The 21,116-nt window shown below is 51.3% G+C and overlaps 1 protein-coding gene across 1 annotated transcript in view; it reads left to right on the top strand.

The window, feature by feature from the left end:
• Positions 1–9,763: 9,763 nt before the first annotated feature.
• KLHL25 (kelch like family member 25) overlaps positions 9,764–21,116 on the top strand; it is a 33,552-nt gene continuing 22,199 nt past the window's right edge. The window contains exon 1 of the mRNA XM_047864309.1: positions 9,764–9,906. The gene's annotated coding sequence lies outside the window, so the exon portion shown is untranslated. The remainder of the gene's footprint in view (positions 9,907–21,116) is intronic.

The raw sequence follows: 21,116 nt of genomic DNA on the forward strand, positions 1-21,116 counted from the left end.
TGTAGGGAACACTGCTGGCCAGCTGTGTGTAAGTTTTCTTCTGCGAGGGGGAAAATTCAGGTCACATTCTTGCTGGTGCATGACAAATCAGTCTTCTTCTAAGTCTGCCAAACAGCATCATGTGAAGACCTTCACATGTCTCTGCTTACAACAGGTTTTATAGGGAATTGGACCTCTGTGGCTTTTAATATGGTATCATCTTAACAGATGTCTTGCTGAGATTGACTGTGTTGGTTTGTTTTGTTTTTTAAATTTCTTTTGAGACTTCCCTTCGACCCATGGATTATTGAAAAGCGTGTTGTTTAATTCCTACATGTTTAGAGATTTTATTTGTCTTTCTGTTATTGATTTCTACTTTGATTCCATTATGGTCGGAGAACACACTCTGTATGATTTCAATTTCTTTTTTTCGTTGACGTTCCTCTCTGGTCCAAGACCTAATGCTAGGGAATGTCTCATAGGCACCTGAAAGAGAATGTCTATGCTGTTGCCGGGGTGTTCTGTAAATGTAATTGTGCTCTTTAGATCTTCTACATCCTTGCTGATTTTGTGTCTGGTGGTTCTATCAGTTGCTCTATCAGAGGAGAGTAGAGTGTTGAAGTCCCTAACCACAGTGGTGGACTTATCTCTCCATTTTTACGTTACGAATTTTGAGGCTCTGATGTGTGGTGCACACATATTTAGAGCCATGATATTGTCCATCTTCCTGGTGGATTGACCCTTTTTATCAATAGCTTTTAAAATTCCTTTTTTTAACGTTTTTTTATTTTGAGAGAGAGAAAGAGAGAGCAAGCGGGGAAGGGGCAGAGAGAGGGAGAGAAAGAGAATCCCAAGCAGGTTTCACACTGAGCACAGAGCCCAATGAGGGGCTCAAACTCACAAACTGTAAGATCATGACCTGAGACAAAACCAAGAGTCAGACGCTCAACCGACTGAGCCTCCTGGGCGCCCCTAAAATTCCTTTTATTGTCATCGAGCCTTTCACGGTTTCCACATATCTTTTTCTAATGTTTTTTTTTTTAATTTTTTAAATGTTTATTCATTTTTGAGAGAGAGAAACAGAGCATGAGTGAGGGAGGGACAGAGAGAGAGGGAGACAGAATCTGAAGCAGACTTCAGGCTCTGAGCTGTCAGCACAGAGCCCCCACAAACCATGTGGTCGTGACCTGAGCCAAAGTCAGACACTTAACCAACTGAGCAACTGATATGCGCCCCTGCCCCCGGCACATATCTTTGAGGTAGTTTTAACACTTGTATTTTCTCAGAAAATCTTCAGTATCATTGGGATTCCCAAAGTGTTCTGTTTCACCTCAGCACATTGTGGGTGTAGGCCTACATGGTGTTTGAACGTTTATACGATATGAACAACTATCTGCAAACAGCATGGACTTCACCTGCATTGCTTTGTAAGATTTCATAATGTTCATAAATGTGACGGTCTCTTTGTGTCCATTTGCAAATCGCTTTTTTTTTTCTCACTCAACATTTCAGTTTTCAAGATATATCCGTGTTGACACATAAGGATACTTCATTGCTCTCAACAGGCTGTGCTGTAACCCTTTGTGTGAATAAGCACGAACACTTTATCTGCTCCACTGATTCTTTGTGTGGTAGGAAAGCCGGTTCCATTATAGGCCTTCGTAGGGTCTACAGCAGGACAGTAACCAGGAGTCAGTCCCGGCTTTCCTCTTCCTTCTGGTCTTCTCATCTCTGCCAGCACCCCCATGACCCCCACCCCCACCCCCACCCCCGCCCACACGCAATAGTCTTCCCAGGGCCATCTCTTCTTTTCCAGAATCTGTGCCTGCAATTTCCCCATGCCGGCTCTTTGTTTCTGCCTTGGAATGAATGCCTTCTCTGCCCCCTGTTAAATGCTACTCACCCAGCAAGGTCCAAATGCCTCTAAGACTGATCCTTCCCTCTCCCGCCCTGTCGTAGCATTATATCTGAATCTCAGCAACATTCTTAGTTTTATTTTGTGGTTCGTGTATTTTCTGCTCTATGGGGCACGATTTCTTTTTAAGGATAAAGAACGATGATTTATTCACCTCAGAGCCCCATCTCCCTCAGGAACTATTCATCTGGCAGCCTCGTGCCTAGAACATGCTGAACGTTTTGAAATCAACATGTCAATGAACAAAGCCTCTGGCCTTTAAACTCCTCGGTCTCACTGCCACTCAGCTATGCAGGGACCCATAAGAGCAAGGATCTAAATTGCACGGGGCACAGTGTCTATTTTCCCAGAGAAGCTCTTCTGGAGCCAGGCCCAGGAGTCCTGCCCTGCCTGTGCCCCTCACAGCTTTCCTGAATGCCAGGGAGAGGGCCTTGGGGGTGGAGGCCATCCCCTCACAACCAACTGGAGGGGATTTAAGCTTCTGACTTTGTTTTTAAATTCTCTTCTGAGGGGCGCCTGGGTGGCTCAGTCTGTTAAGCGTCTGATTCAGTTTCAGCTCAGGTCATGATCTTGCTGTTTGTGAGCTTGAGCCCCGCGTCAGGCTCTGTGTGGGCAGCACAGAGACTGCTTGGGATTCTCTCTCTCTCCTTGCCTGCCTCCCTCTCTGTCTCTCAAAATAAATAGACTTAAAAATTAAATTCGTTTTTGCTTAGGTGATAGATTCTACATGCCCCACCCCCCCAGCGGCAAAAAAAAAGAAAAGGAAAAAGAAAAAAGCAATAGATTCCCACAGCTCAGAAATCAAACCGTCTGACTTTCCTGCGCTGTTTCGACCTCGGTCCCTCAGCGGCCCCACCGCCTGTCCCCACTCAACAGGGACCACTGGGTCCATTCTCTGATCGCCCTCGCAGAGCATCTTCATTTACATACACGCCTTTACAAGCGAACTTGCTGATTTTTCCCGCTTCGGGCTCCAAAGATAGCACAGTACACACACTGTTTTGCATTTCAACAGTTGTTCATTAACCATTGTTCCATACTGTGTGTTGCCTTCTGGTTTCTGGGAAGCAAGGGAGCAGGGCAGGCCCCAGCCTACATTTCTAAAAGGAGGCGTTTGTTCTGTGATGTTCTCTTATCTTCCTACAGCTCACTGCCACCCCCTGGGTCCAGCTCCCCCACTGCCGGCATCACAGGCTGGGCTCTGGACATCTAAATCTCCTTCCCGGTGTCTCTGCAGGTGCCCCGACCCGCAGACCGAAACTGTCACCCCCTTTGGCCTTCCAATACCGCTAGATTAGACTGTATGGCACAGAAACAGGAGTTTGCTTTTTTAAAATGCTTACTTCTTTTTTCCTTTAATTTTGTTTTTAATGTTTATTTTTGTGAGAGAGAGAGAAAGACAGAGCACGAGCGGGGAAGGGGCAGAGACAGAAGGAGACACAGAATCCAAAGCACGCTCCAGCCTCTAAGCTGTCAGCACAGAGCCTGACGCGGGGCTGAAACTCACAAACCATGAGATCATGACCTGAGCCGAAGTCGGATGCTTAACCAACTGAGCCACCCAGGCACCCCTAATGTTTACTTCTTTGAGAGAGGGAGAGAGAAGAGAGAGAGAGAGAGAATGCAGCTGCACAGGGGAGGGACAGAGAGAGAGAGAGAGGGAGAGAGAATTCCAAGCAGGCATCACAGTGTCAGTGCGGAGCCTGACGTGGGGCTGGAACCCCTGAGCCGTGAGATCATGGCCTGAGCCGAAATCAAGAGTCAGACACTTAACTGACTGAGCCACCCAGGAGCCCCGTGAGTATGCTTTTGCTAGCCAATAAAGGTCTAAGGGATGGCCTTCCGGGTGGTCTAGGGAGAGTGCATTTGGGGAAGGGGCTTCATGGACACCCCTGAAGGGGGACCGCTGTCACGCGGCTGCTGCTTCCTGGGGTGGAGGCAGCCGCCAGGTCCGAAAGGCTGCTTCCTCACGCAGTGCCCACACCGCCACCAGGTGAAGGCAGGACACGGTCTGTTTTCCACAGCTTTTGTTCCTGCCAGACCCAGCCCTGCCCTGCTCCTTTATGCACCCACAGCCGACTCGGTGACTCATCGGTGACCTTGATCCCAGCTGCTCCCCCAGAGGAGCAATCACTGACACCCGGCCCCTCCCTTGGGAACTGAAGCTGACAAAGCCATCCCCAGCCCTGCCCTGGGCAGGCCCCATCTGACCAGGGGTTCCATCTTTAGGGAGCTTGACCCAAAATTGAAGAGCTGGCTGAACGTATCCAACACTGAGATCAGAAACCACTGGCACGGGGCACCTGGGTGGCTCAGTCAGTTGAGTGAGTGCCTGACTCTTGAGTTCCACTCAGGTCATGATCTCACAGTTTGTGGGTTCAAACCCCACGTCAGGCTCTGTGCAGACAGCGGGGAGCCTGCTTGGGATTCTCTGTCTCCCTCCCTCCCTCTCCCTCTCCCTCTCTCTCTCTCTCTCTTTCTGCCAAAAGTAAATAAATTTTAAAAAAATAAAAAGAAACCACTGACTTAATAGTGGCTAACACACTGAAATCATTGAATAAATATTTGTTGAGAACCCTCTATGTGCCACGCACTTTCTAGGTCTGTAAACAGAGCAGCAAGACAAAGTCTTTACCCTTGTGGAACTTACATTCTGGGAGAGCAGCCAGCCAATTAAATCCCCATACCAAATAAAATGTACGTATGTATGCACGTGTGTATTTATACCGTCGATGTGTGTGGGTCCGTATTGCCCGCCAGGAACGTGCACAGATGAGTGAGTTGGGTTTAGCACTTGTTGCCACGACAGAGACCATGAACCATGGTCCAAAGGTGTTAGAAGAGCCTGCCTAGGATCTAGGCTTTGGGTGGGTGGTTTGGGAGAGGGCCCAAGGAAGCGGGGCTTTCTCTGGATTGGGTGCTGCCAGAAAGCAGGGATGAGTCTATTATAGTGTTGCTCAATAAACCCTATCTGAAAAACAGGAGGCCAGATCAAGGTCACAGCTGTAATTAATAAACAGTACTTAAACTAACTAGGAGAGGTGGATGTTTGGTATTTTGTGACCTGGACAATGCTTACATTTGCTGTGTTCAGACACGATTAGGAAGCAGTCTTGTTTTTTGTCTTAACCTATCACGGCCAAGAGAAGCCTTGTCTGATGCTGATGTTCTGTGAGATTCTTTTTTTTTTTTCTTCTTAATGTTTACTTTTTGAGAGAGAGAGAGAGAGAGAGAGAGACAGAGTGTGAGCGGGGGAGGGGCAGAAAGAGAAGGAGACACAGAAACCAAAGCAGGCTCCAGGCTTTGAGCTGTCAGCACAGAGCCCGAGACGGGGCTTGAACCCACAAACCGCGAGATCATGACCTGAGCCGAAGTCGGAGGCTGAACCGACTGAGCCATCCAGGTGTCCCTCTCTGAGATTCTTTATTTTCAGCAGGAGAACATCGTGCAATATGCAGGTCCAGTTTCTAGATGTCAGGACTGCCTCCCACTTTTCCCCCACCCCCAAAAATATATACACATATAAATATAATTTCAGGCAGAAAAAAGTGCTGTGGAGTAAGGCTAGGGATTCCCAGGATGGGGAATGTGGTTACTTTAGAGAGGCGGTCAGGGAGGCCTATGTGGTCACGTAACATTTGAGCAGACCTAGAGAAGCAAGGGAGTGAACTGTGTGGCCATCGGAGCGGAAGAACTTTCTGGGTAGAGCCAGCCAGCAAAGGCAGAGGCCTCGCGGTATGAATGCGTTTGGCCTGTTTGAGGCCTGGCAAAGGGGTCAGGGATTCTGGAGCAGAGCGGGTGAGGACAGGGGAGTGGAAGATGACGTGTGAGAGATGGTCCAGGCCAGATCAGGTCAGGCCAACAGAAGGACTCTGGCCTCGACTCTGCAATGAGAGGATCCTGAGGGAAGGACGACACATCATGTGGTAAGATCCCTCTGGCTGCTGTGTTGAGAACAGTCTAGGGGACAAGAGGAAAAGGAGGGAGGTGAGCTGGGTGTCTGCTCTGATGACCCGGGGGAAAGACGACGGTGGTTTGGAGCAGTCTGGTGGTAGTGGTGAACTTGGTGAGACCCATTCGCTCAGACTTGACAAGGATTAGAGGTCGGTAAGGGAGGGTGGGGCCAAGACTTCATTTGAGCAAAAGACGGAGTTGTTGTAGTGTGAGCCCTGACAGTTGGGTTTTCTCTTTTTTTCTCTTTGACCATAAGGGCATAGACTTCAAAGATGGCTATCAGGAATAAATACATGGCCGGCCACACACTGGCTGGAGATCAGACCCAGGCTACCCCCAGCCCCCAACTGAGGCTCCTTTGTTTTAGAAATCTTGTTTGATTTCAATAACTGACCATTTGGGCTACTTACATTTTTTCTATTCCTGCTCTTGAAATTCCAGCTCTTATGTTTTGAACTTACCAGTAAAGGGTCAGCCCATGAAGCCCTAGACCCCAACCCTGAACCCAAGGTTCTGTGTTACTGTGTTATCTCGGTAAACACAGAACCCCAGGCCCATGCTCACTTGCATGCTCTCTCTCTCTCTCTTTACCTGCAACCTTGCTGTGTGGCCCCAAGGGTGCTGTGTAATTTCCAGGTTTTGTAAGTAATATTATTTTTTCAAAATTTCTGACGGTTGTCGCTGAAGCATGTCTTGAAATCATAAGTGCAACAAAGGGCACCTAGGAGGCTCAGTCAGTTAAGCTTCCGTGTATGGCTCAGGATCATGATCTCACGGTTGGTGGGTTTGAGGCTCGCACCCCGTATAGGGCTCTGTGCTGACAGCTCGAGGCCTGGAGCCTGCTTAGGATTCTGTGTCTCACTCTCTCTCTGACCCTCCCCTGCTCATACTCTGTCTCTCTTCTCTCTCTCTCTCTCTCTGTCAAAAATAAACATTAAAAAAATTTTTTTTATACCCACAACACTCGTCACTGACAGGGAGAACAGCATATCTTTTTCAGGGTAGTTCATCAGAGGCTCATGGGGGTATGTGAGGGAGAGGTGCCCTTAGACATTCAAGCTGAGACATGGAGTAAGCAGTTGTACCTGTGGGCCAGGAGCTATGCAGAATCGGGGGGGGGGGGGCAAGAACAGATCAGGAAGTTGCCAGAGTTTTTGCACAGATAAGGCACGGGCCTTAGTGAAATCACCTGGAGTGTGAATATGGGTAGAGAATATGGGTAGAGAAGAGTGCCCTGCACTCACTTGCTAGGCACCCCAGTACCTGGTCCTCTGGGAAGGGAGTGGGAATCAGCAGAGGAAACTGAAAAGGAACATTCCAGAAGGCAGACGAACCAAGAGTTCAATCATCTATTAACAAATTTGCATTGAATTCTGCACATCATCTGAGAAGTTTTAAGACTTCAGATTCTGAGCCACCGGAACACTGAAAAGACGCCAACGACAGGAGGAAAAGAAAAAGGTGTGGGCCAGAACTGTTGGTTGACATGAAGAACCCATTCCCTCTTTTCTTTCTTGGTAAAAGACCCCTGACTCTGTTTGGAGAGGCAATACACTCACAAACGTAAATGGAAGTATGTGTGGGACTTCTGCTTAAATGGAGCGAACACAGTTGGGAGGCACATATCTGCTCTTCTACTCTATCCCATGCTGCCTCTGAAATGTGGGTGCTATTGCTGGAGTTCCAACAGCCGTTTTGGAACATGAGGCAACTGGAAAGGAAAATCAAGCATTAAGGGTGGCAGAGTGGAAATATAGCCTATGCACTTGGTAACTGTGGAGCTGGCAACCAGTTCCAGATTACTTAATGTCAGATTTATTTCGCACGGGCAAGAAACAAACTTCTACCTTTTTAAAATTCACAGTTATTTCTGTCACATGTAGCAAAAGCGAAATCTGATAGGAGATTTGTTCATAGGATTTCAAAACTGTGCAGACGACTTGTAAGAGGAAGCAAGGATTCAGAGATGTCGTGATCCCCACTTTCTCAGAACTCCCTGCGCAGTGGGGTGGGCTAACAGGTCGTAAGTGGTTCATTACAGCACAGGGGTAGGGGCTATGACGGTGGTTATGCCCCAGGGTCTAGAGTGAGGACCGAGCAAAGCAAGCTTCATGTCCTCTTTTCCTCTCAAATCACATCTAAATTCAATAACTCGACACGTGTTCTTGGTCTGGTTTGGTTCCGTTGCCGGCATTTGATTTTAATATATTCCAGTAGCTAATTTAAGCCGTGGAGTTGAAGAGGGGAGAAATGATCACGCAAGCTAGATTTTAGATGCTTGGCACTTATAATCTCTCAGAGAACCTGAATGGAATACTAAGCAATGGTTATGAGCTTGCGAAGAATCAATTTTGCATGTGGAGCCTCATCCAACCAACAATTATATAAATACTCCAGCTCCGCAAAATTGGCAGGACGCTAAAACTACAAATGTGTTCTGTGCCATTTCTCTAATGCGCCAATTATTTTGATGCGGCCTTTTCCCCCTGGAAGGCACCTGAACAGCACACTTGGCCAACTGCTTACTGCTCGCCAAGACTGCTCTTAAATACCAGAAGCCTCTCTCCAGATCTAGGCCAAAGGGAGACACAAAACTATATTGAGCACTTACTAAGTGCCAGGTCTATTACCTCCATTCTCTTACTTAATCTTTACAGCAACCCTGCCATAGGTTCTAGAATCCTTCTTTTGCCAGTAAGAGTTTGACACCCAGAGAGCCTGAGCAATCTGCCTCCGGTCCTCCACAGCTCCTGAGGGGGTAGAACCAGAATCCAAACCCAGATCGGGTTTCCTCCGCTCCCCTGTGCACCATGCTGCTTCCCCGACACGCCTCCCCTGCCATCTCACACCCTTTTAAGCCTGGAATCTCTTTTGTCCAGTCTAAACAGCTTTCTAGGCATGGGTTCTTCGTTCCACTTTCCACGAGTTAAAATCCCACCCTCTTGCAAATCTTTTGTGCGCTCCCCTCCCCCTTTATAAACCTTCCTGGCACCTCCCATCCCAGTGACCTCTGCTTCCTGGGAATTCTCCCCGCCCCATAATTGGCTCCTACAACACTTAGGACTTTATAAGCTTTACCAGAGCTTTTTGTATCCTTAAGTAACCTACCCTATTATCGATTTTCAGGGGAAGAGAGAAAAGAAAACACATTTATTGCACACTTACCTTGTCATAGAAGTTTGTCTCCTTTCACACCGCAAATGATCCCATTAGGACTTTTTACCTGCCGCGTTACAGATGAAGAAATTGTATACACAGCAACCTGAAGTGGTGGAACGAGATACAAAACCAGAAGTTAGGAAATAGAAATTATAGATCATCTCAGAAACTAGCACATCGCGCAGGCGTCCGGTAAACGTGTGTGCAAGGAATTAATGAATGGATGAATATGTGAATATTTGAAGACTGGCTTACATAAAAAACTTAGTGAGCAATGGCACGAGAGGGAGAGCTGAAGTACCCTGAAAAGTACATATTCCAAGTACTAATGGGGTTTCGTGGCTGCAGAAAATCCCCAACTTTGAAACAAGCCCAGATCAAAATGAAAGGGTTTCCCTAACACTTTCACAACGAAAAGCGTGGCTCCGCACACCCGGTGCAGAAGAGGCGTTTGCAATCTATAAAGTTGCCTCCTCCGGAAAACTCTAGAACACCGTCGGGTTTTGTCCCCCAACTTCGGCGGCGGGGGCGGGCAGGCGCCTGTGCCTTTAAGAATCTGGTCGAAGTCCTTTTCCTCTCCCCGCCCCGCCCCCTCGCCGTGCCGGCGGGGCCCGGGCGCCCACCCCTTTCTCCCACCGCCGACTGAACTACTGGTTCGGCCGCCCATCCGTCAGAGAGGCGCCGCTTCTGATTGGCTTCGCGCCGGGAGGCGGGGCGGGAAGGCCTGAGAAACTAGTTTGTTGGCGGCGCCCGGGCTGTACCGCGGCGGCAGCGCGCTCCGGCTGTGGCGAGCCGGGGGAGGGGAGCGGCGGCGGCGGCGGCGGCGGCGGCCGGGGCTGTGGAGCCTCGCGCGGGCGACCAGGAGCCTCTGAGCGCGGCGGGCGGCGGCGCCCCGAGCGGTGAGTGGCGGGGCTGGGCCGGGCTGGGGGCGCCCGCCTCGGGCTGTTCTGGCTGTGCGCCCGGCCGCCGTCTCGACACTTGTCACCTCCCCCCCCGACGGGGCCGGAGGGTGCGGGGATTTGCGCGCCTCGCCGTCTGAGCGCCCCCCCCCCCCGGCCGAGAGAGCCCCCGCGAGGCTGCGTGCCCCGGGAGCAGCCCAGCGCTGCTCGGGTCCCCGGAGCTCCCGGGCCGCCGCAGGGTCTCGGGGGCCGGCGGAGTCGGGGACAATGGTGGAGAGAGGGGTGGCCGCAGTCTGCCGCCGCCTCCTCAGCCCCCGCGGCTGCTCCCGCCCCGCGCGTGCCTGGGGACCCGGCGAGGGTATTTGCAGAGAGCTCCGGGCGAGGGAATGAATTGTTTTTGCAAATGGATGTAGCGCGCGGGAGCTACAACTCTTTCCCTTGGGAGTGGTTGATTCATTGAGTCCGCAGACTCTCTTTTTAAAAAATTACTATCGATCCTGGAAAGAGGAGGCTGCTCGGCTTTGAGGATGTGAGCGGTCGGGCTCTGCGCCCGGGCCCGGAGAAGTCCCCGCGCACTTGACGCCGAGGGCCAGATGGCCGCCTGCCTCGTGCGGAGCGAGGGCCCGGGGTCGAGCCAGGGGCTGTTGTCCACGCGAGCCGGGACCGGGTCCGGCGCCCCCGGTGCCCTCGGCCGTTCACGTCCCGCCTGACGGGGTTCCTTCTCTGGGTTTAGAGGGCTGGAGAACAGCGGAGGAGTGGTTAAGTCCCACCCACCTGCCCACCGAGGTGGCGCCACCCACGCAGGTCCAGAGCAAGTCTTCTCTAGACAGCTAGCCCGGCTGTCCCTTTGCCTGGCACAGGACCCCATTCGGGCACGCCCCCCACTGCTCCTTTTCTTCCTCTAGTTGCTTGGGAAGCTTTTCCTTTGAGAGATTGGACCCCTCCCCTCGCCCCCAGGGGGCACCTTACACTTTTTTGGTGCTGCTGCTTCAAAGTCCCCAAGGTGCATTATAGCTCTCTTTGAGTAAAGAAAAATCTTTATAGAGATCTGATAAAAGGGATTGGGGTAAAGGCCGTTCCAGGCCCCTGAGGGTTTAATCTGGGCACTCTGGTCCTGCTGACTTCCTCTGAGCAGGAGACAGGCTCCCTGAGCTTTGGCCCTCCCTGGTGAGGCAGGGCAGAGAACACCATGTGTCTGGGCCTCTGGTTTCACTCTGGCCATGTGGCACTGGGGGGAGGAGGCGGGGAACCCCCCCCCCCATTCTTATCATGGACTGGGCTGTGATGACAGCAATGTGCTGTCACTCCCTTTGGGATCCTGGACCTCAGTCTCCCCCTTCATAGGTAGGACTGGTGCTCTGTGGCCCCCAGTGTGCTGTTCAGTTTCCTAGGGGTTGTTGGTAAAGGCTTGCATTTGGGGGCTGGGGGTGGGGGTGGAGTAGGACACAAGGTCCACCCCACTGCGGGCAGATTTGGTATCCTTCTGAGACCAGGGGTCCTTAGGTCCCCAAGCTGTGCCTGAGGAGTTTGATGGAGTCAGTCTTCTGGGCCTGGCAGCTCTCTTGGTCTGGAGTCATTCCGTTTGTCAGGAAGTGGCTCCAGGGAGGCTCTTAAAAGGAAGGTAGAGAGAAATGGTAGAAACCTTCATCCTGGGGCTCGGGCTGCAGCTGGATTTATGGTTGTGGTGCACAGAAAGAGGGTCTGTGGCCGAGCTGCACCCCCGGTATCGGAGACAGCCTCTGCAGCCCAATGCCCCTTAATGGCCTCTCAAACCTCTGGGCACCCAGTGTGGGGGAGGAGAGCCGGAAGGAGGAGAAGATTACCCAGGCCTGGGACTTCGTGGTCTGCAGTAAAAGCAGGCTTCTCATCTACCACTGTGATGCGCCAGGGGGTGGGGGCGGGGGTGGGAGTGTTATTCTGTGAGTGGTTTGTTCATTCATTAGTTCATTCTTTTGTTAATTGACGAATGAGTCATTGTTTGAAGGGTCTTGACCCTGTATTCTGGGAGCTTCTAGACCAGGGTGTGTGGGCACATGGATTGGGACCTGGATACACAGACACACCTAGGTGTGCACAATACCCCAGTGATAAAGACAGCAAGGGGAGCTGAGGGGCATGGATGGCAAAGCTTTCTGGGGAGATGATGCCTTGGCAAAATAAAGATGAGAAAGGCATGACACAGCCCAGATTCCAGGCTCTGGGTGGCCGCCTTCTCCCACCACCCGTGCAACTTCAAGGCAGGTGCAGGTTGAGGTTAGAAGAGTGTGGGTGTGAGGTGATAGAAAGGTTCACCTGAGACCGTGGTGCTTTGGCTTGTGGAGTCAGCAGTCCTGAGAGTCTCTGGGAAGATGGGTGGCTTCTGGATGTAGCCTCTCTGCTCAGGGGGTCCTGGGAATAGCAGCCCCAGGAGCTCCAAAGACCTGCCCATCACCTGAGCCCTAATCCATCTGGACCAGCCTACAGTGTGTCCTGGCCAGGGAGGGGTGAACAGAGCTGGCAGGAGAAAACAGAGTGGCCAGATGCAAATGAATTGGCTGATTGAGATGCCGGTTTTCATCTAAAGTGGTAAATTTCATAATTGAATTGCCTCAGGCAGCCAGAGCCATTGAAGCGTTTTCCCAGCCAGAAAGCACTTAGTTGGGACAGCTGGGGGTGGAGGTGGGGGGGCATATGTGCCTCCACAGCCTTTACTCCCCTCATCCCAGCAGGGCTCCCCCCTTAGCAATCTGGGTCTGTCCCCAGGTGATGGAATCCAGCCCTGGTTCCACAGAAGGTGCCAGCCTCTTTGGAGGACCACCTGGCCCCTGAGCATCACTGCCACTATCCCAGTGGATAGCGGTTAAAGCTGTGACCTGTCCCCTTCAGGCACTCGCCTTGCAGGACTGTCTCCAGACCCCTCAGCTGTTGGGGTTGAGATGGTGGGAGCCAAGAGAGAGCTCAAAGGTGGGAGGGCTTCCTGTTAAGACTCCTCAACACCAGGTCAGGGGAAAGAGCACAGGCTCAGGAACCAGACTTGGGTTCAGATGCTGCCTGTGTGTCTGTAATCAGCCATCTCTTGGGCCCCCGGCCACCTCCACCCACCTTCATCCCCTCCCTCTGGCGCCAGTAGACTCTGTGCTTCATTGCTGCCGAACCTTTCCTTCCAAGCCCGGACCATGCCCTTTGGATGAAAAAAGGTAGGCACGTGTGGCTCACCGGCCTGTTTTTAAAAGTGCTGGCTCTGGGGGCTCCTGGGTGGCTCAGTCGGTTAAGCGTCTGACTTCAGCTCAGGTCATGATCTCACGGTTTGTGGGTTCGAGCCCTGCATCGGGCTCTGTGCTGACAGCTCAGAGCCTGGAACCTGCTTCGGATTCTGTGTCTCCCTCTCTGCCCCTCCCCCACTCACGCTCTTTCTCTCTCTCAAAAGTAAATAAACATTAAATTTTTTTTTTTAAAGTGCTGGCTCTGTGGTCTGAGAAATCCAGTTTAGTTGGGGAAGTTTCACCGTATTTTCTGCAAAAACATAAAAATCTACTCATGTTCTTTCTCCCATGGTGGTCTGCACCCTTGGGATGTGTACGGAGTCTGTACCAGGCTCTCTGGGCCACACCTCATTTCAATGTGTGACCAAGGCTCAGGGTCAGCTCCCCCTCTTCACCATCCCACAGTTGGACCTTTCACACCTAGAGCCTGTTGACAGAAAGACCACTTAAGTGGGGTGTCTGGAAGTCCTACTCTGCCTCTCCCTGGCTGTGTGATTTCATGGAGGTCCCCATACCTTTATGGGCCTCAACTTGCTCTTCTCTAAAATGGGTGGATGCTGTTGTGTACAGTGCTTCTATTTAATGTTTTGCTGTAAACTCCCAGAAGTTTTTGCAGCCTCATGAAATTTTATAGGCTTGAGTTATTTGCCTAGCCCTCATGGGCAGGAAGAGATAGGCAGCCAGTAGAGTGCTGAGGAGCAAATGAGAAGTCAGGAGTCTGGGCTTCTAGTTCCAGCTCTGCCTCTGGTGTGTGCTGTGGGGCTCCAGGTAAGTCAGTTTCCCTCTCTGGGTCCTAATTATTCCTCCTGGAGAATGAGAAGGGTATACAGTAGGCAAGCTCCCAGTGTTCTTTCCTTTCTTGGTGAGTGGAAACCAAGTCTGACTCTCCCAGTTTCTCAGGCCTCCCTGGGCTCCCTGCCTCTGTCCACTGGCTAGGAGCCCAGGGCCCAGGTGTGAAGGGCCTACAGGCACTGGTGCCCACAGATGAGGGACTGGTGAAGCCAGAGGACTGGGCCAAAGAAGAACCAAGCTGGGCCCAAAGGAAGGTGGCACGTAGGTGACTTACTTCTCAAGGTTGCTCTGGCTGGTCCCAGGCGGGGAGCCAGGCGGCAGGTGTGGGAGCACTTAGACTGACACCTACCCCACCCCCCAAATCCTGAAATGGATGGGGTAGGACCTAGCCTGCAGGTGTCCCCAGGGCCATTTTGAAGAAGAAAGATAGGCACAGATCTCCTGAGATCAGGAGGGAGCCCAAGGGTGCAGGAGGATCTGAGGTGCCCGACACACCAGGCTTTGCCCAGGAGGTGCCTGCAAGACCTGTGGGATAGCTCCTCCTGCAAGAAGGCAGGGGCTGAGCAGGGCCGTGGGAGAACTGTCTCTTGCCAGAGGGAGGACCACATTAGCCTGGGGTGTCACTTCCCACCCACCTCTATGTGCCAAGAAGAAACCTTGGACCATCAGCCGATCCATCAGGGTAGGATGCAGGCATAGGATGGAAAGAAAAAGCCTTGCTTATTATCTACCTGTTCCCGTTGGGCCCCCAAGGAGAGGCTGACCACAGATCAATCTAGGGTGAATGGAATTAATTTCCTAATTAAGAGGAGCTTTGCTCACTCAATTCCAGGATGTGCTGCCTGCCAGGTTTGCAGTTGGCCAGGCCAGATTTGTCTGGGCAGGAGTGAGGGCCAAGAGACGCAGGAGTTCTTTTTCTAGAAAGCTGTAGCAGTTACATCCAGCATCCAGAGTTCAAGTTCTGCGGCATCCTAGTGGGGCTTGTGAGACCTTGGGCAGCAAGTCCCTTAACCTGTGAATGCCTCTGTTGTTCACAGCTGTGAAAATGCAAAGGAGAAACCCGTACAGCTGCGTTCATGCAACAAGTAGGTGTTTAGCACTTTCTGAATGGCTCATCCTGAACTAGAAACTGGGAAAAAGAAGTGGAGTTCAGAGGATCCCTTCTAGCAAGTTCGGCCCCTGGCATGTGAGGCAGACACGTAGTCAGGTGGTTGTAGCACACTGCTAGGGTGTGAGTGGCATGGCAAGAGCCTGCCTCAGTTTCCCCACTGAGAGGTGAGGAAGTAGACTATTTTTAGCATCCCCATTCCCAGTGTATCCAGTGAGTATTTTTTGCCACCTGTTCTCTACCACGCTCTGGGATGCAGCAGAAAACAGGGCAAGGTCCCCACCATCCTGGAGGCCTTATTCAACCGAGGGAGGCAGACACCACATGGACAAAATAAATACAGCTGCCATTAGGGCTGCTGGAGGTGAGTGGGGAGGAAAAGGTCAAGGTGGGAGCTCAAGGGGGTCTAGAGAAGGCCTCTCTGGGCTGGTGACATTTAAGCCTAGACCTGCAAGACTGGACCAAGGTGCCCATGGGAAGGTCTGCGGAAGGGCCTGCCAGCCAGGGAGCAGGTGAGTGTGTAGGCCGGGAACATCGTGGGCCGCGGAGGGGGGTGCAGCCAGAGATAGGCGACAGCCATCACATTCTGGAATCTTCTGATCCCTACGGAGGCTACAGAAAACATGTAAAGTTGTTTGTTTTCTTTCATTTCAGTAATACATCAGTAGATTTCCTTTATAAATGAATAACCCCGTAGGAAAAAAATGCAGCCTGGTGTGGAGGTCCACCTCGTCCTTGGTATCCATCGTTCTGGTCCCCCTTTTCCCGTACAGATTTTGTGTTTATGTCACTCTGTGGTGGCACCCCTCCGCATGGCACAGCCACACAAGCCACCATCTTTCATCTTACCCTGTCTCCCGGGAGATGTTAGGTCATGTCTGATATTTTTTCTTTTTCCCTTCATACAGTCCATGAAGTCTTGTGCGTCCTTGATTGTGCAGGTTTCTGATTTTTAATTTTCGTCGTCAAAGCCGAATGCCTTTCCCGAAGACTTAGGCACATCACTCACCCACTGATAGTGTTTGGGAGCCCGGTTGCCCACGTCCTCACCCATACTTGATATTATCCACGTTTTCACTTTTAGCTCATGTGATGGGGGAGGGAATGATGTCATTATTCCTTTAAAACAAGCAAACAAAACAAAAGTGATCCAGTTTATCCAGGCTTTCTCTTTTTGTTTTCATCCATCTTTGTTTTTCCAGAATATCAAGGTTTAGTGATTGCTGGCTCTGCCTGTGCCTGGTTTCCTGACCTCCAGCGAAGCTTCATCTGTGAAATGAGGCCCTTTTAATCCCCACCCCGCCCCAGCCAGGCTGCTGTGCATTGCGCTTGGGAAAACATTCCTGAAAGTTCATTTTATGCTGAAAAGTTCTACAAACATCATGGGGTTTAGCAGTGAGAGCGAAATAATTGAAGCCTAGAACGTGTGAGTGAATCTGAGTGTTTCTAAACAGCCAGTGTGTCTAGAGGAAGGGCTGGGGTGGCTTTAGGTGGGACACCTGCCTGGCATCCACCACGTGGCCTGAGAGAGAAGTCAGAGTGGCTGAGTAGGTGTGTTCCTCCCTGTCTCACCTGCAGGAATGGAGAAATGAGCCAGGAAGGTAGAGAAAGTTCTCTAGCCTGTCCATAAAAAGACTCAGAAAGGGGCATTGGCCACCACAGGCTGAGCCCCGTGTTTACCTGTTGGTGGAGACCGAAGGCTGGGGCCCTTAGCACTTTATTGATTCTATTACTTTGGGGGTCCTGGTCAGTTTTCCTGTAACAGGAGGCTTTAAAACAAGTAAAAGACTGACAAAAGGGCCCTTGCACTTGATTCAGAGACACAAGGATGGGAAGCTCTGGAGATTGGTAGATGAGGAAAGGAGGAATCTGGGGCCAGGGAGAACCTCACCCATGTGGTTCCTGGGTGGCATTGGGCCCTCAGGGGGCAGGCAACCTGACTGCTGGGATTCTGGTGCCTGGTGGCATTTTAGCCAGGCTCTCCTGTCATTCCCTAGGTCGGCTCTAACAGCTCACCTCCACTTCTTGGGGGACAGCATCCAGGCTGGGCTGAGCCCTGCCGCCTGGGGATGACTCAGACGTAAGTCCTGGTGGAGGCTTCTGTTGTCCCCACCATCTCGACCTAGTTAAGACAGCTGCAGGGGACAGTGGGCCACAGACAGGAAGGTAGACACACATGGGGGAGGGTAATAAAGAGCAGATGAACAAGGGCACCTTGGAATCCCCAAAGGGCTTTGGTGGAGGGCCTCCCCTCTTTGTACCTTGGCAGCTAGTGAGTAGGAGGAGAAGAGGGTGGGAAGCCTGGCTGCTGGCAACTTTTTACCTTTCTCAGATATCCTCTGATTCTGAGGGTTGGGTTTTTCAGGAAGGGAGTGAGGGGAGCATCTCGGGAGCTGATCTGAGGGTGGTTCACAGGGTCAGGGGCACCAGTGGGCTGCCCTTGCTGGGTCCCACCCACTGCCATCCTGAGCCCAGCTTGTGGGCGTTTCATGGAGCTGGAGTGAGCTCAGACCCCAGGTTTCCTTTCCAGCACCGAGATGGACTGGTATATCGGTGCTGCAGGAAGTTGTAGTTGCTATTTTTACCACTGCAACTAGGACTTTTTACTGGAAGGTACAATTACAAGCAAAATGTCAGGGTTTGGTTGGCCAGCTGAGCCCTGGGAGGCTGCCGCAGGCTGAGGCAGGAACCACGGCATGGTCGGTTGGTGTGTAAAGCAAGACACTTTGCACGTGGACACATACCTCCCCTAGTTGCTGGGAGTGGCTTCCTCTGAACTCTTTGCAGGGTCTGGACTTCTCCTCTCGGCAAAAAAGAGGCCTTTGCTGGGTTTTGCCCAGATAATTGCACCCCATCACCTTATAATTGGCTGGCCGTGGGACTGAAGCTAACCCGCTAAGCCATTCTCTTCCCTGACTGCCCTAGAAGTTGAAGTTTTGTTCAGTGAAATTGACAGCCTGCTACACGATTCCCGCACTGCTAAGTGCGAGGGGTGGAGATGAGTAAGACAGTCCTGACTCTGAAGCATCACATATGGCAGCAATTAAGGAGACAGAAGGTGCGAGTGGTCCCCAAACCCTTTGGACAAGCACCTGGTATGCTTTTCCTCTATGTGCATTATGGCTAAAGGCCAAGCTGGCCTTATATTAGGTTCTCTTGCTGCATAACAGATCACCACAAACTTAGTGGCTTAGGCTGTACTTATTTATTAGCTCATAGCTTTGTAGGGCAGAAGCCTAAGCTGGCTGGACTGGGTTCTCTGCTTAGGGTCTTGGACCATAAGTCCAAGGTCAAGGTATTGAGCTCTTACCCTGAGGCCCCAGGGTAGAATCTACTTCTGGCCACTCAGGTTTTTGGCACAATCGAGTTCCTGGTGGTTGGTTGTAGGACTAATGTCCCCTGTCCTCTCTGGCTGTCAGCTGGATGCTGATCTTGGCTCCTAGAGGCTGCCACGTTTTGTGCCACGTGGTCCCCTCCATCTCCAAACCCAAAGTGGGGCATCAAATCCTTTCCTGCTTCAAATCTCTGGCATCCATGTCTGTGATCACCTGGAGAAAACTCTGCTGTAAAGGGCTCCTGTGATTAGGTCAGGCCCACCCTGATAAGCTCTCTGTTTCTAGGTCACCTGATTAGTTAGTAACATCATTAATTATATCTACAGATTCCTTTGCCACATGGGTGACAGTGGCACGCATGCCATGTAGGTCGCAGGAGCAAAGCCAGGGGCGGAGATCAGGGGGCAAGCCATCTTTGCCACAGGGCTCATGCCACCAGGGGCCACACGGACAGTATTAAGAACAGCAGTTCTCATGAGCTGAGTAAATGTTGTGTGCCCTGTTGTGCTAAGCTCTTTACCTGGATTCTCTCCTTTAAAAAAAAAAAAAAATTCAATGGTTTTGCGAGAGCAAGAAAGAGAATGACAGAGCATGAGCGGGGGAGGGGCAGAGAGAGAGAGGGAGACACAGAATCCGAAGCAGGCTCCAGGCTCCGAGCTGTCAGCACAGAGCCCGACGCGGGGCTGGAACCCACAAACTGCAAGATCATGACCTGAGCCGAAGTCGGACGCTTAACTGACTGAGCCACCCAGGCATTCCCCACCCCACCCCCCTTTTTTCTTTTAAACGTTTATTCATTTTTGAGAGACAGAGACAGATGGATTCTCTCCTTTAATCCCAGGATAGTACGTTCACAGAGGGACAGTTCCTTTCACCCCCATTTTCCAGATGGAAAGCCGAAGATCATGGAATATAAATATCTGGGGTACAGACAGCAGTACTGGGCTTTGCCACCAGAGGCTTAGAGCCAGCCTAGCCACCTCATTGGCCTCTCCAGTTTGATTCCTACAATTTATGAGACACCGTCCAGGGCAGGGTTGAGGGCAGGGCAGAGCGCTTTCCCATGTAGCACTTAAGATATTTAAACATGAAAGCTGTCAACCATACTGCAAGTTAATACAACAGACATCAGGAACATCTCACCTGGGTTTGACAGATGTCTGGACCTTTCTGATTCTTATTCAGTGGGTATTGTGGCTTATCCACTTTCCGTTGAGCAGTATTTATTGAGCATCGCATACATTCTAGGCAGCAGAGATGACACAGAATACTGTCCTGGAGGAGCTGGAAATTAAAATAAGGGCACAACACACAATGACCTGAAGGAATAAGAGTGCCGGACAAGAAACATCACAATGCTGTAGGAAAGGGTCCACGGGTATCAGAATGTCAGCTGCAGGAAAGAAGACAAAAATGTGTATTTACCATGGCCACATCCCTGGTACATAGTACAGGGCCCTGCACATAGTGGGTACTCAGATTACTTGTCCCGTGAATTTTTTGAGCATCATGTATATGCAATCCCCCTACATATCAGCCAGAGAAAGGCGTGACAGTGACATGAGGTTTCATGGAGGAGTTGAGACTTGGCAGGAGAGCTGGAAAGGCCAGCCTGTATCTACATGAGGCAGGGAGAGGGGCTGGGGTGGGCGACGAAGCTGGAGGGGGAGACAGGCTGGCCAAGGCTTGGATGTCTAACCCTCACTGAAGGTTTTTGAGCAGGAGAGATTGGTGGTCAGGAGCAAAGCATTTGGCCTCAGATTGCTGGGCATGGGAGAGGCCGGGGCCTCTCGTAGCCCAGCCTGCAGAGGTGAAGGCCTCACCTTATCTCCAGCATAGAACCAGTGACACAATGGACCGGGAAGGAAGATTTAATAGAACTTGGTGGCCAAACGATGTGCTAAAAATGTATATGAGTGAGTCGTGATTTCTGGGCACCCGTGCATTTGGCTATAAATATACACACATATGTAATTTCAGGAGACCAAGAACTATCAGCTGCAAAGCCCAAGGGCAGCAGCCCATGCATGGCCCCTGTACTTTGCTATCTGAGGCCCTGCCCAGTACAAGGTGCCCCAATCTGTTATTTTGGGGGAAAAGGAGGGGGTCCTGTGGTAAGAAAAAAGTGGCTGGTAGTGAAGGGAGGAGCAGGGCAGGTGGGGAGGCCAGCCAGCCCTGGGTTAGAGGGCACTGGCCCATGTGACTGCTCCTCCATGCAACAGGCAGGGGACCAAGACCAGCAGGGACAGGCGATTCAGCTGTCAGTCACCCCCTGCTCTCCGCAGAAATTTTCCTCTGAGTTCTTCCCAAAAAGCATGGCTAATGTGGAGGGTAAGGGAATTCTGCTAACCCGGTGTTCTAAAAGTGTGGTCGGGAGGATCCCAGAGTCTCTTTTTGGGTCCACAAGGTCAAAACTGTTTCCATGGCAATGCCAAAGTGTTACTTGCCTTTTCCACTGATTCAGAGCGCGTAGCTTAGTGAGCTGATGTTTTCCCAGTGACCATTGCACGGTATTACCGAACAATGTGGAACAGTCCATTCAAAGTGTAGGGTAGACCAGGAGGTCATAATGTCAGAGTACAAAAGTTCACTGACTCAGGCTCAGGTTCCACACCGCAGTGAATCTCTAGGAAACTACCACTTGTCAGGTCTTGGTGTGGTATCCAAGAAGAATATCCTAAATTATCTGAAAAGGCTCTTGCAGTCTCCCTCTTCTAACAACCTGTCCCCGTG

The sequence above is a fragment of the Prionailurus viverrinus genome, chromosome B3 (assembly GCF_022837055.1).
Source record: "Prionailurus viverrinus isolate Anna chromosome B3, UM_Priviv_1.0, whole genome shotgun sequence".
Classification (NCBI taxonomy): Eukaryota; Metazoa; Chordata; class Mammalia; order Carnivora; family Felidae; genus Prionailurus; species Prionailurus viverrinus.